General features: G+C 44.0%; 1 long non-coding RNA gene across 2 annotated transcripts; it reads right to left on the bottom strand.

The window, feature by feature from the left end:
- Window positions 1-234: 234 nt before the first annotated feature.
- Window positions 235-9,905, bottom strand: LOC309336071. 2 transcript variants are annotated; one of them, XR_014153886.1, is made up of 4 exons: window positions 8,135-9,905; window positions 4,746-4,845; window positions 4,115-4,209; window positions 235-2,236 (listed from the first exon to the last, which is right to left on the bottom strand). It is a non-coding gene; the product is annotated as an uncharacterized lncRNA (long non-coding RNA). The 2 variants fall into 2 exon arrangements; XR_014153887.1 differs by lacking the exon at window positions 8,135-9,905 and having other exon boundaries at window positions 4,746-5,036.
- Between the last annotated feature and the right edge of the window lie 1,738 nt (window positions 9,906-11,643).

Genomic DNA, 11,643 nt, shown 5'->3' with positions numbered 1-11,643 from the left:
TTATTATTTATACCCTCCCCCCATCTGGCTGGGTTTCCTGAACCACTCTGGGCGGCTCCCAACAGAATATTAAAAACATGATAAAACTTCAGTCATTAAAAACTTCCCTAAACAGGGCTGCCTTCAGATGTCTTCTAAAAGTCAGATAGTTGTTTATTTCCTTGACATCTGATGGGAGGGCATTCCCCAGGGCAGGAACCTCACATCTCGCAGTGAGGGAACCGCCAGAAGGCCCTCGGAGCTGGACCTCAGTGTCTGGACTGAGCAATGGAGGTGGAGACACTCCTTCAGGTATCGAGGGCCAAGGCCGTTTAGGGCTTGGTCAACACCAACACTTTGAATTGTGCTCGGAAACGTACTGGGAGCCAATATAGGTCTTTCAAGATAGGTGTTATACGGTCTCGGCGGCCACTCCCAGTCACCAGTCTAGCTGCTCCATTCTCCAGTCTAGCTGTCCAGTCTAGTATTCTTCTAGTCAATTACGACAAAAAGACCAAAGGGAAATCCACCCAGTGCTGCCAGTGTGAGGATATCTTCCGTCAAGGTCACTTCCCCACAGGGGGCTCCTAGCACAACCCAGTTATTGCTCTTCCATTGTAAGCTGCAAGCAGAAGGGAAAGTACCTTTGCATACCATCAGGACTACTGCACTTTTTCTATGTGTCTCTCCCACTGTGTCCTGTCCAGACCAGTTGGCCTGACATAGCAGCTGTGGGTGAGGCCATTTGCAGCTCAGCACACACAGTCACCATAACCCTTGTGGTGGGGGCCATCTTCATTTTTGCATTTTAAGGCAATTTTAAAATTATCACTAAAGCAGTGTTCCAGCTTTTATTTGGAACAAAATAGAAGTATAGTGCTATAACATCACACTGCTATTATGCTGTAACACTATACTGTACTGTGTTGTAGCTGTCATGAATTGGCAGGACAACGGGGAGGGGGAAGAGGATCCCGGTGAGAGATTGCTGGGACGGGGACACACCGGGGCAAGCAGGGGATGGGGAAAGAAGTATTCACAGGGTAGCAGAGGATAGTGAGGGGATGGGGGTCAATGCACAGCAACCAGAGCAGCAGGACCCATCACCAGAGCCAGAGGGGCTCCTGTCTCCACAAACACAGTGGGCTCTGAGGGAGCAGCAGGAGGGGCACTCTAGGAGGCTGAGGCAGGCAAGGGCCCACAGCCCAGCTCCCTAGCTGGCCAGGTGAGGCTCACCAGCTCTGGGGAAAGCTCTGGGGACTTGATTCCTCATCAAGTGCAGGTGCTGTAGTCAGCATGCAAAGTCCAAAAGGGAAGCAGAGCTGAGGTGCTGTGTCTGCTCAACTGCCCATGTTCATGGATCTTGACTTGGATGCTCCTGGACCTGTGCTTTGGGTTTGTCTCTGAACTGTATCCTGACTGGTGGACTTCAGACTTGGCTACTTGGATTGACCCTGAATTGTATTTCCTGATCTTCGGATGTGGGACTTTGTGTGGGCTGACCCTCATGACTTTGAACTTGGCATACTGACTTGCTGCCAGGTAGGCCAAGGGTTTAGGACAATAGCTGTCTTTCAGCATGGTCATAAAATGGCACCTATTATCCTGAAAGTGTGATAGGTTGTGATAGGTTCATTTTACAGTGGTACCTTGTTTTGGGTCAGGGATCCATTCCAGAGTCCTGGACGTTTGATGAAAAGGACGCTCAACAAACCACCGCTCTGTGCACACACGTGGAGCGGTTTGCGCTTCTGCGCATGCGCGAGCAGCGAACCCAGAAGTAACCCGCTCCAGTACTTCCTGGTTTGCCGCCGACGTCTGCCGAAATGGATGCTGGACAGGGCGGACTTATACAGAGGTACCACTGTATTGATGTATCACTGACCATGTATAGCACTGAAGCAGTGTTTCTCAAACAGTGGACTGGTATCCACCGGTGGTCCACTTTCAGATGGACCTCATTGCCTCTTCAATTGTTGTCTCTCCCCTTAACCCACAACATTTCGGTTGGATCAACGTGAGCCCCAGCAACTGCTTGCATGCTGGGGGAAGGAGGGAAGGAAGGTCTCCTTCCTGTGTGGGGAAAGGGCCGCAGAGGAAGAAAATTAGAAAGTGAGATAAAAGGTTGTGATGGTGGTGGTGCTCTCCTCGTGCTGTCAGAGGCCTCCAAATACCCGTTGCTGGGAATCACAAGTGTGGAGAGTGCTGTTCCTTTCAGGTCCTGCTTACGGGCTTCCCATAGGTGTCTGGTTGGCCACTGTGAGAATAAAAGGTGGTACTAGATGAGTCTTTGGCCTGATCTAACCTGCTCTTAATGAAGCATAGAAACTCCAGACGAAACACCTTCTATGGAAGCACTCCAAGTGGAGCATATGTTAAATCCATCAAAGGCATAATATGAATATCAGGCCGTCGCACAGAGATGTTTCATGCTGCCTAAATTGCTTCCAAGAAATGTGCAGTTCCTCTTGTGTTACGAGAAATCCCAGGTCTTTTTGCATAAACCACTTCCAGTCCATGATGTTGAAATGTTTATGCTATTAGACTAGGGGGACCCCTTCCCAGAGCGAAAGAAAGGCCAAAGCTGACTTGGCTCAGCTTGAGCAATCACAGCTCTAAACAGTGTATAAATACAATCTATTATTGAGGCTAAAATTCCTCCAGGAAACAATACGGTTGCCCCCCTTTGGACATGGTTCAGCCTTTGCGCTTAACTTCCTTAAAACCCTTGACAGGGATTCAAAGATTCTGAACCAATTTTGTCTTTAAATAGCTACGAAGGAAAGGGACTGGACCTGTGATCCAAAGCAGTTAGTGTTGCCAGCAAAACCAATTGTGCAGCCAAATCTGCCTTAATGTGGTTTCTCTGCCGCAGCTCAAATTCTTGAGGCCAGCCCCTTCTGTATACACACCATACATTTAAAGCACCCTCCCAAGAATCCTTAACAAAGTATACCTCACTGGGTTATTTGGGGAGGGGATGTGCTTTAAACATGCTGTGTGAGAATGCTACAGAGAAAAAGCCCAGCTCTAGCAAATACAGTACAGTGGTACCTCGGGTTACAGACGCTTCAAGTTACAGACTCCGCTAACCCAGAAATAGTACCTCGGGTTAAGAACTTTGCTTCAGGATGAGAACAGAAATCACGTGGCAGCGGCACGGCAGCAGCGGGTGGCCCCATTAGCTAAAGTGGTGCTTCAGGTTAAGAACAGTTTCAGGTTAAGAACAGACCTCCAGAATGAATTAAGTTATTAACCTGAGGTTCCACTGTATACTGTATTTTTACTTTGGCTCATGGCCCTCTCGCTGTAATGACAAGAAAAATGAAATGAAGTTCATGGGTTATATGTGGCTAGTTGCCATTGAACTCGTTGGACTTACTTCTGAGTAAACAGCTTTAGGACTATGCTTCAATGCCAAAATTTCAAATTATCCTCTCCCAAGAACAATCCTCCTTAAAAATGAAGGGTTTTGGGGGTTGGGAAAGGAAGTTGAGAGGGAAAGTCAAAACCACAATAACTTCACAAATATGCCTACAGGGTGTGTGAGACCTGGCAGTGAGTGAGAAAGAGGGATCTTGGGATTGTAGCAGCTTTTAAAGGGAGGGTGTAGACAAAGTCCTGGAGGATAAAATGACTGGCCATTGTGGCCACGTATTGGAAGCAGCAAATATCCATATACCCATTGCTGCGAATTGCAAGGTGAGAGACTGCTTGTGTCCTGTGTCCAGGCTTCCTATAGGCACCTGGTCAGCTACTGTGAAAACAGGATGCTAAACCACATGGGCAAAGCTCATCTCATGATCTGAACGCCCATGTATTCAAGTAAGCTGCTTAAATGTTGCCACCACCCAAACATTTTCCTTTGGCTTAGCAAGACCTTACGAAGCCAGTTCTGATCCTGAAGGTCCTGTTCCTTCCTTCTCCAAATATACTGGGACATTTACAATAGGATTTAGAGTCCCACAGTTAGCAGAGACCCCATCTACTATCTTTAAATGGCATCCAGGAAACATGGGCTATAGATATTGACTTTGGCTGGCTTCTCACCACAGCCTTAGTAGTGGTGTGATAAAAGTAATCTGACACGTGAATTTCTCTTATATAAAGACAATCACCACTATACAGTACTTACAATGCAGGCAACTGATACGGCAGGCGGAGGAGGCAGGTTGAAAGGTATTACAGTCCTTCGGGTACATTCAGACAAACAGATTCCTATCCAGACCCCTGTAACCAGAATATAAACCCATTCCAATATAAAATAAGATTTGAGCCTTTATCTGTCAAAACTGCCATCCCTTGTACAGTGGTACCTCAGGTTAAGTCCTTAATTTGTTCCGGAGGACCGTTCTTAACCTGAAACTGTTCTTAACCTGAAGCACCACTTTAGCTAATGGGGCCTCCTGCTGCCGCCACGCTGCCAGAGCACGATTTCTGTCCTCATTCTGAAGCAAAGTTCTTAACCTGAAGCACTATTTCTGTGTTAGTGGAGTCTGTAACGTGAAGCGTATGTAACTTGAAGCATATGTAACCTGAGGTACCACTGTACACCCATTCTGCAATCTTGTCTATTTCTGCTAGCTCAAGATATTAGATCAACCATTCACAGACAGCAGGGAGCTTCATAGCCCTGTACCATTTTTGCCGCTACCATCAAATTCCCTATCAACAATTTCCCCAAATCAGGGATGCCTACATGTATCACATTAAATAAGAGCATAAAAGGCTCAAAGGCAGTTCATGATACTGCAAAGGAATCACACCTGACTTAATTATGTTGTTTCCAAATGCTGAAATGATCATGTCGCAGTTTGGCAAGCCTGGCTAATCATCCAATAGCGTTTAGAAATTCGAAGAGCTGCACTTTGCCTGTAAAATGATAAGCGAAAACTTCATTTCCTGGAACATTGGGTAATTGGCCATTTACCTTCATTTCACCTCTGACTTTCTGTTCTAATTACATGACTGGAGACACTAGACTAATAGGCATGATGGATTAAGAGCCACTGGTTACCATTTCTGTCTCATGGCTGACGCCTGTAGGTACAACCTATTATTTGCACTGAGCCCTTTGTTTCCGCCTCAGCATGCTGTATGCCTGTTTGAAATGGGAGAAGCAGACCAGAGACTGTGTAGAATTCGGGGGGGGGGGGGTTTGAGTTTCAAGCCTGTGGATATTTTCTCATATACCGTAATTTCCAGAAAGGTATTGAAAACAAAACTGCCAATATCATAGCACTACTATATTACCTATGGCGCAACTGCATTTGGAATACTGTGTTCTGGTCACCTCACTTCCAAAAGGATATTGTAGAAGTGCAAAAGATTTAGCAAAGGCTGGAGCAGAGGCGTAGGAAAGTCAGGTGGTACCTGGTGCGGAAAATTTCTTGTCACCGCTGGAGAAACTTTCCTATGAGAAAATGTTACATTTCTGGCTTTATAATTTGAGGGGAGGGAGATAGCATGTAAGATGGGACACTACAGAGGTCTTTTTCTCCCTCTGTCATAATTCTAGAACCCAGGACCATCCAATGAAGCTGAATGCTTTGAAATTCAGGACAGCGAGTAGTACTTCTTCACACAGCATACAGTTAAACTATGGAACTCACTACCACAAGAGGCCACAATACCCTCTGCTGCTAGACAATATCCATTATGTAGGGATGGTGTGATGGAATAGTTATAATGAAGTGGGGCTTGAAGGAGTGTTACACATAAAGGGGTAATATTTGGTTGAGCACTGTATTTTTTGTTGTTGTGTGGAAGCTCTGGTTTCCTTTGGAGAATTCCTGCAGTTACCTAGGATATCCACTAGATGGTGGATTGGATAAGAGCAGTTTATGATGGTATATACAGATCTCTCTCTCTGTTTTACTCCTTCATGTCTGAAGGATGGATATGAATGCTAAGTGCTTACTGTGATCAGACTAGAACTCTGCAACCAGGACTGGCTAAACAACACAGCATCCAGTCCTGCTCCCTTTCACATCGCACATGCTTTTTTAACTCCTGTGCTGACGTCCCTAATGTGTCTTTTGCAGTCTCTACAAACAGAGACCCTATTTCTTCTTTCGACCCTGATAACACAATTAGCTAAGGCACCAACATTTTCAGCTTTGTTAAAACATGAATGTCATTCCACGGCACCTAAATATATTCCTGTGGTGTCCACTCCTCTCTACTCCAGAGCGATGGACTCGTAATCTGGTGAACCGAGTTTGATTCCCCGCTCCTCCACATGCAGCTGCTGGGTGACCTTGGGCTAGTCACACTTCTCTGAAGTCTCTCAGCCTCACTCACCTCACAGAGTGTTTGTTGTGGGAGAGGAAGGGAAAAGGAGATTGTTAGCCACTTTGAGACTCCTTAAAGGGTAGTGAAAGGCGGGATATCAAGTCCAAACTCCTCCTCCTCCTCCTCCTCCTCCTCCTCCTCCTCCTCTTCTTCTTCTTCTTCTTCTTCTTCTTCTTCTTCTTCTTCTTCTTCTTTTCAGAAGGCTGTTTAACAACAAAATCAAGGAGGTAAGAATACATAAAATCCATAAAGTAGCACTCTATGTGCTGGCAGCTAAGAAGATCAGGAGGAAGGAACTAGATAAAATAGCGGTCAACTGCAAAGGAGATTCGGATATTTAATTTGGTACATCTTACCTGAGAATCTTTTGCTATTCTATTCTATTTAATGCAACAAATAATTTTAGAAGCCTTGGCCGTGGTTTTATTGTATGTGTGGTGCCCGATGATTTTTATAGTTATTGTTGTTGTTTATGTTGTCCTTCTGAACGATGCCATGGTCTATGGCTAGTGCAATAAAAGTTTAATTGGAAAACATAAAATCCATAAAATAACAGTCAATTAAGAATGCACAGAAACAAATCACTGAATGCTGATGCATCTTCTTGTCCAGCTGCTTGAAGCTTTAAATAAATGAGGCCAGACACATCTCTTAAATTTTTTTAAAAAATGTTAGATTTTACATTTTAGTATTCAACACATTTATCATATAAACAAAGAAGATAGAAATTAAAACACAACTCCCCCCACCCCTTGACGTCCCTCAACTTCCCCTCCTGGTTCTTTGACAATTTATTACTTCTGCTTAAGGCCGGGCACATCTCCACAGGGAGAGATTTCTGCACGCAAGCACCCACCTCTGACTGAAATAGCTCTGTCCCAGGCCCTCACTCAAGGGCCACTAGGAGGAGCTCATCTGATGACGTTAAAGCATAGGCAGGTTGATATGAGACATGAAGTTGCAGGTATTTGGGTCCAAGCTGTTTATGGCTTTAAGCATCAGAGTAAGCACCTTGCATTGGTGCTTTCATTTGCAATAGCATAGATTGTATTAGTTTAGGTTTCATATATATGGTCATAACAGTATCCCTCGGGAGCTTGTGGGCTCTCCTTGGAGGTTTCTAAATAGAGGTTGGATGGCCATCTGTCATGGATGATATAATCAGAATGATAATGATAATGATGATGCCGTTGATGATGATGATGATAATAATAATAATAATAATAATAATAATAATAATAATAATAATAATAATAATTTATTATTTATATCCCGTACATCTGGCTGGGTTTCCCCAGCCACTCTGGGCGGCTTCCAACAGAACATCAAAAACAGAATAGAACTTCAAACATTAAAAATTTCCCTAAACAGGGCTGCCTTCAGATGTCTTCTAAAAGTCAGATAGTTGTTTATTTCCTTGACATCTGATGGGAGGGCGTTCCACAGGGTGGCGCCACTACCGAGAAGGCCCTCTGCCTGGTTCCCTGTAACCTCACATCTCGCAGTGAGGGAACCGTCAGAAGGCCCTCGGAGCTGAACGGTGGGGGTGGAGACACTCCTTCAGGTATACTTTAGCTGAGATTCCTGCATTGCAGGGGGTTGGACTAGATGACCCTGGGAGTTTCTTCCAGCTCTACAATTCTGTGATTCTATACATGCATCATTTTATTTGTATACCAACTTTCCCTTGTTCAAACCATGCTCAAGGCGCCTTGCCATGTGAAAAAAATTTATCATTACAAACATAACCAAAAGTAGCCATAAACAATAAATAAAACATAAAAAGGACACAACCAAATTAATTTAAATGCAAATCGTAATCAATTTTCAACCAATTTTTTTTTTATATCAATAACAGCACACACCCCTGAACAAAGCCCCCCAAACAATACCGAGCCCAAGAGCCTGTTTGGCAGCCTCAGTTTTTGTAGCTGGACTCAGTCAGGGGCCCTGCCCTTCCAGGCCAAGTGGGAAAAGGCCTGCAAAGCAGGGAGCAGGACTTCCAGGACTCACAGAAAAGATGGTCATAGTTTCAGTCAAGCATGAAACTTTATCTTTGCAGTTGTTGTTCTTTAGCATTCCCTTGTTGATTAGGCAGTTCTCCAGGCACTTCACATAAAGGAGTATTTATTACACACTAGTGATTCCTTTAGAATAGATCTCCACCCCCCACTGCCACCGCCAATATTTTTGAGAATTAAATTCAGCTTTCTGTTCATCCTCCAGCTAAAATCAGGATGAACAGCTGCACTCTCAGCCCTTACCTCCGCCCCTTTTCAGATTTTGAAAGGGGAATTGATTTCTTGGCAGTCATGAAAGAGCAAGTCTTTCATCACCCGGAGAGACTTTTCCACTGCTTCCTAAAAATTTTATTGCTTTGCACACAGCAATTGCCTGTATTTCTTGCCAGTATGGATGAGTCTTTTGGTTCAGCCTCAGAACCCTAAAAATCTTTCATTTCACTGGCATGCATTAAAAAGCATGATTTCTTTCCTCACCATCGTTAATTTGTGCTTTTTAGCCTTAGCCACCATCCAGTAGCCCATGTCTTTAAAATCTCCTCGGCATTCAATTGCTTAATCACAAGGCAATGGAGGAGTCTTAGGTTATAGTTTCAAGACAACTTTTAGAAAGTAGAACAAGCATTGCTAATGTGGCATCCCTGGGCACCTGCAAAGTCCTTCCCTTGCGCTCAGCAGACTCTTCTCCCCTCACTGAAATTAAGCTTTTGTAGCCAAAAGGATAGGTTGTAGTTTATATGCTTGGTTGTGGTCTCTTTTGTTTTGCAAATGTGCCCTTGGGTCCCCAAAGGCTGGTGACCCATGATGCAGCTGTTCCTTGCTTGTACTGAAAATATTTATGTTGGAGTCTTGTAAAGTATTATTGTTTTTCCTTCCTGAAGGAAAGGAATAACAGCAGTGGTTCATGCTTGTGGTAGATAGAGTCCATTCCTGAGAGTCTTATTTCAGCATTTAGTTTTAAAACAATAGTTTCTCCACCTGGCAATCGCACACAGGGATGTTCTTGGAGAGCAGCAGAGCAAATGAAGAAATGTGCTCTGCTTTCACAATATCCCCATCCTCAGGCCAGCTCTCAGCGGATAGGTCAGCCAGCCAATGTGAAGGCATGTATTTGACCCTTGTGGCTAGTGACTGCTTAGTTACATAAATATGTTGCATCTATCTTTGGAACCAGGAGTTCTGTGAGTTAAGAGCTTCCTTACGCAACACTAATGTGAAAAGTGTGTGGTGTTGGAAGACAATAGCCCTCCAGCTTTTTGTGTTATTCTCAAACTGGAGGGTTCTCTCTCAGTCCCATTACTGAGGGATTTTCTCTGTCTGTGATATGTCATTAATTCATTAATTCCAATAGCTTGTCCTGTTCTAGCTTCTGAAGCAAGACCTGTTAGTAAATGGATTATAAATGTGTGTTCTATTAAACATCAAAATTTCACAGTAAATCTCATTATGCTCATTATAGCATATTGGTTGCTCAGAATTGTTGATCAGTGTTTGTTCTCTGGATAGGTAGTTAGGGGAAGGATCACAGGCATTTTGAGCCCACAGGTGTGTATTTGCATGCACGTTGTTCACCAGAGTAAGGAATGATCTGATACTTGCGCATCTCTGATGCACTTGCAATATTAGAAATACTATGGGGTTGGTAAAGCTATGAACTATAGCCCTCTCCCTTCATTCAACTTTGCATCTGTAGACCAACCGCACATCTATGATTTGGGGGTGGGATTCAAAAGTAGTAAACAAGGAAACTCTGACATCAAGGCCACCTCCCCTCAACACATGCACACAAGGCCTTTTCAGGAAATGAGATGATCACTCCACTGTGGTTGGATTAAGGAAAGTGTTGGCAAAGGGCTAAAAGTAAAATTAATGGGGATTTTGTTTTCTGCAAAGTCCTGTTGTTCCATATATATTTTTTACAAAATGCTTTAACAGACTTCTGACTTGGGCAGACTTTTCTTATAAAATGCCATGGGAGTTGGAAAATGAACTAACTCATTATTTCTAAAGCAGATGCACTCAGCTTCCCTTCGAAAAAGGGCTTTAATGAAATGTTGACAATGGCCACCTTTGGCAGCACTGTCTGTCTAATTAATAACATGCGCAGTTAAGCAGAAACCTCTGAAAAATGCATATCTGGGTTGGAAAACCATCTTTTGCTCAGTCCCTGACAAAACAAAGCTGTGATGGAACTGCAGAACGTTCCAAATCCCCTTTAATGCTGGGCTGCAATAGGGGATTTATAGATATGTGCAAAATTAGGGCTCCTTGTCACTGAGAATTCCCCAAGTTATTAGTATACATTGTTAACTGAGAATGTATACTAACTTTGAAACATAAGTACAAACAATGATTTGCCATGTTTGAATTCTAGCATTTTAATTCGATGCTTTACTTTCCATTCTTCCTACTCCCTGATTAAAGTCAGTGGAGGCTGGTCTATTAAGGGAACCAGGGCTTAGTTGTACCAAGTGAAATGTAAAGCCATTTTTAAAAAAGTGTTCCCCAGAATCTCAGAGCCACACTCTTTTCTGTTCTAAACATCATTTGAACTTGAAGAGGCATTTCTGTCAATTGGCTGCTCTCTAGCTGCTCTCTGCGCCACTCACTCCAAAAGTATTGCGAGGAAGTCCATCCCATCTGTCTCCAAACAGAAAAACCATGTGATTGTATTTTTCTTTTTTAAAAAGATAATGGAAGAGAATTCCAATTCCTTAGAGAGTTTGACTCTAGGAGAAGGAGGCCAGGGAGTACTGTCGTACCTCGGTTCTTGAATGCCTTGGTACTTACCCGTTTTGGCTCCCGAACGCTGAAACCAAGGAAGTAAGTGTTCCGGTTTTTTAAACATTATTTGGACGTCTAGTGTGGCTTCCGCGGCTTCCAATTAAGTGCAGGAAGCTCCTGCAGCCAATCAGAAGCCGTGCCTTGGTTTTCGAACATTTTTGGAAGTTGAATGGACTTCCAGGATGGATTACATTCGAGAACCAAGGTACAACTATAAAGCTGACTGAGGAAGCTGCCTCAGGCGGCTGATACTGAGGTGGGGAGAGTGGCCGGAGCAGTGAGTGCCATGTGCACTGCCCTGTAACCACTACACTAGCCCACAAATGCAGTAGAAGACCTTTTCCTTTCACCAGTATTGGAATAAGATTCCATTGCCAGCGCAATTTGCTTCTGTATGTACCTTGGGAAAGGACGCCATCTTGTCCTTTGCCTCAGGTGGCAAAATATATTGAGCTAACCCCTTATTTCTTAGTCTAACTGGAGTATACCCAGGCCTTTGGACTCCCTCCACATGCCGTCTCCACCTCTAACTGGCTGCGTTCCCCGTAGGCAGCTGGCTTTAAGG

The sequence above is a fragment of the Podarcis erhardii genome (assembly GCF_964252035.2).
Source record: "Podarcis erhardii genome assembly, chromosome: 2".
Classification (NCBI taxonomy): Eukaryota; Metazoa; Chordata; class Lepidosauria; order Squamata; family Lacertidae; genus Podarcis; species Podarcis erhardii.
The sequence above is the reverse complement of the archived record's forward strand: the minus strand, read 5'-3'. Positions and strand labels throughout refer to the sequence as shown.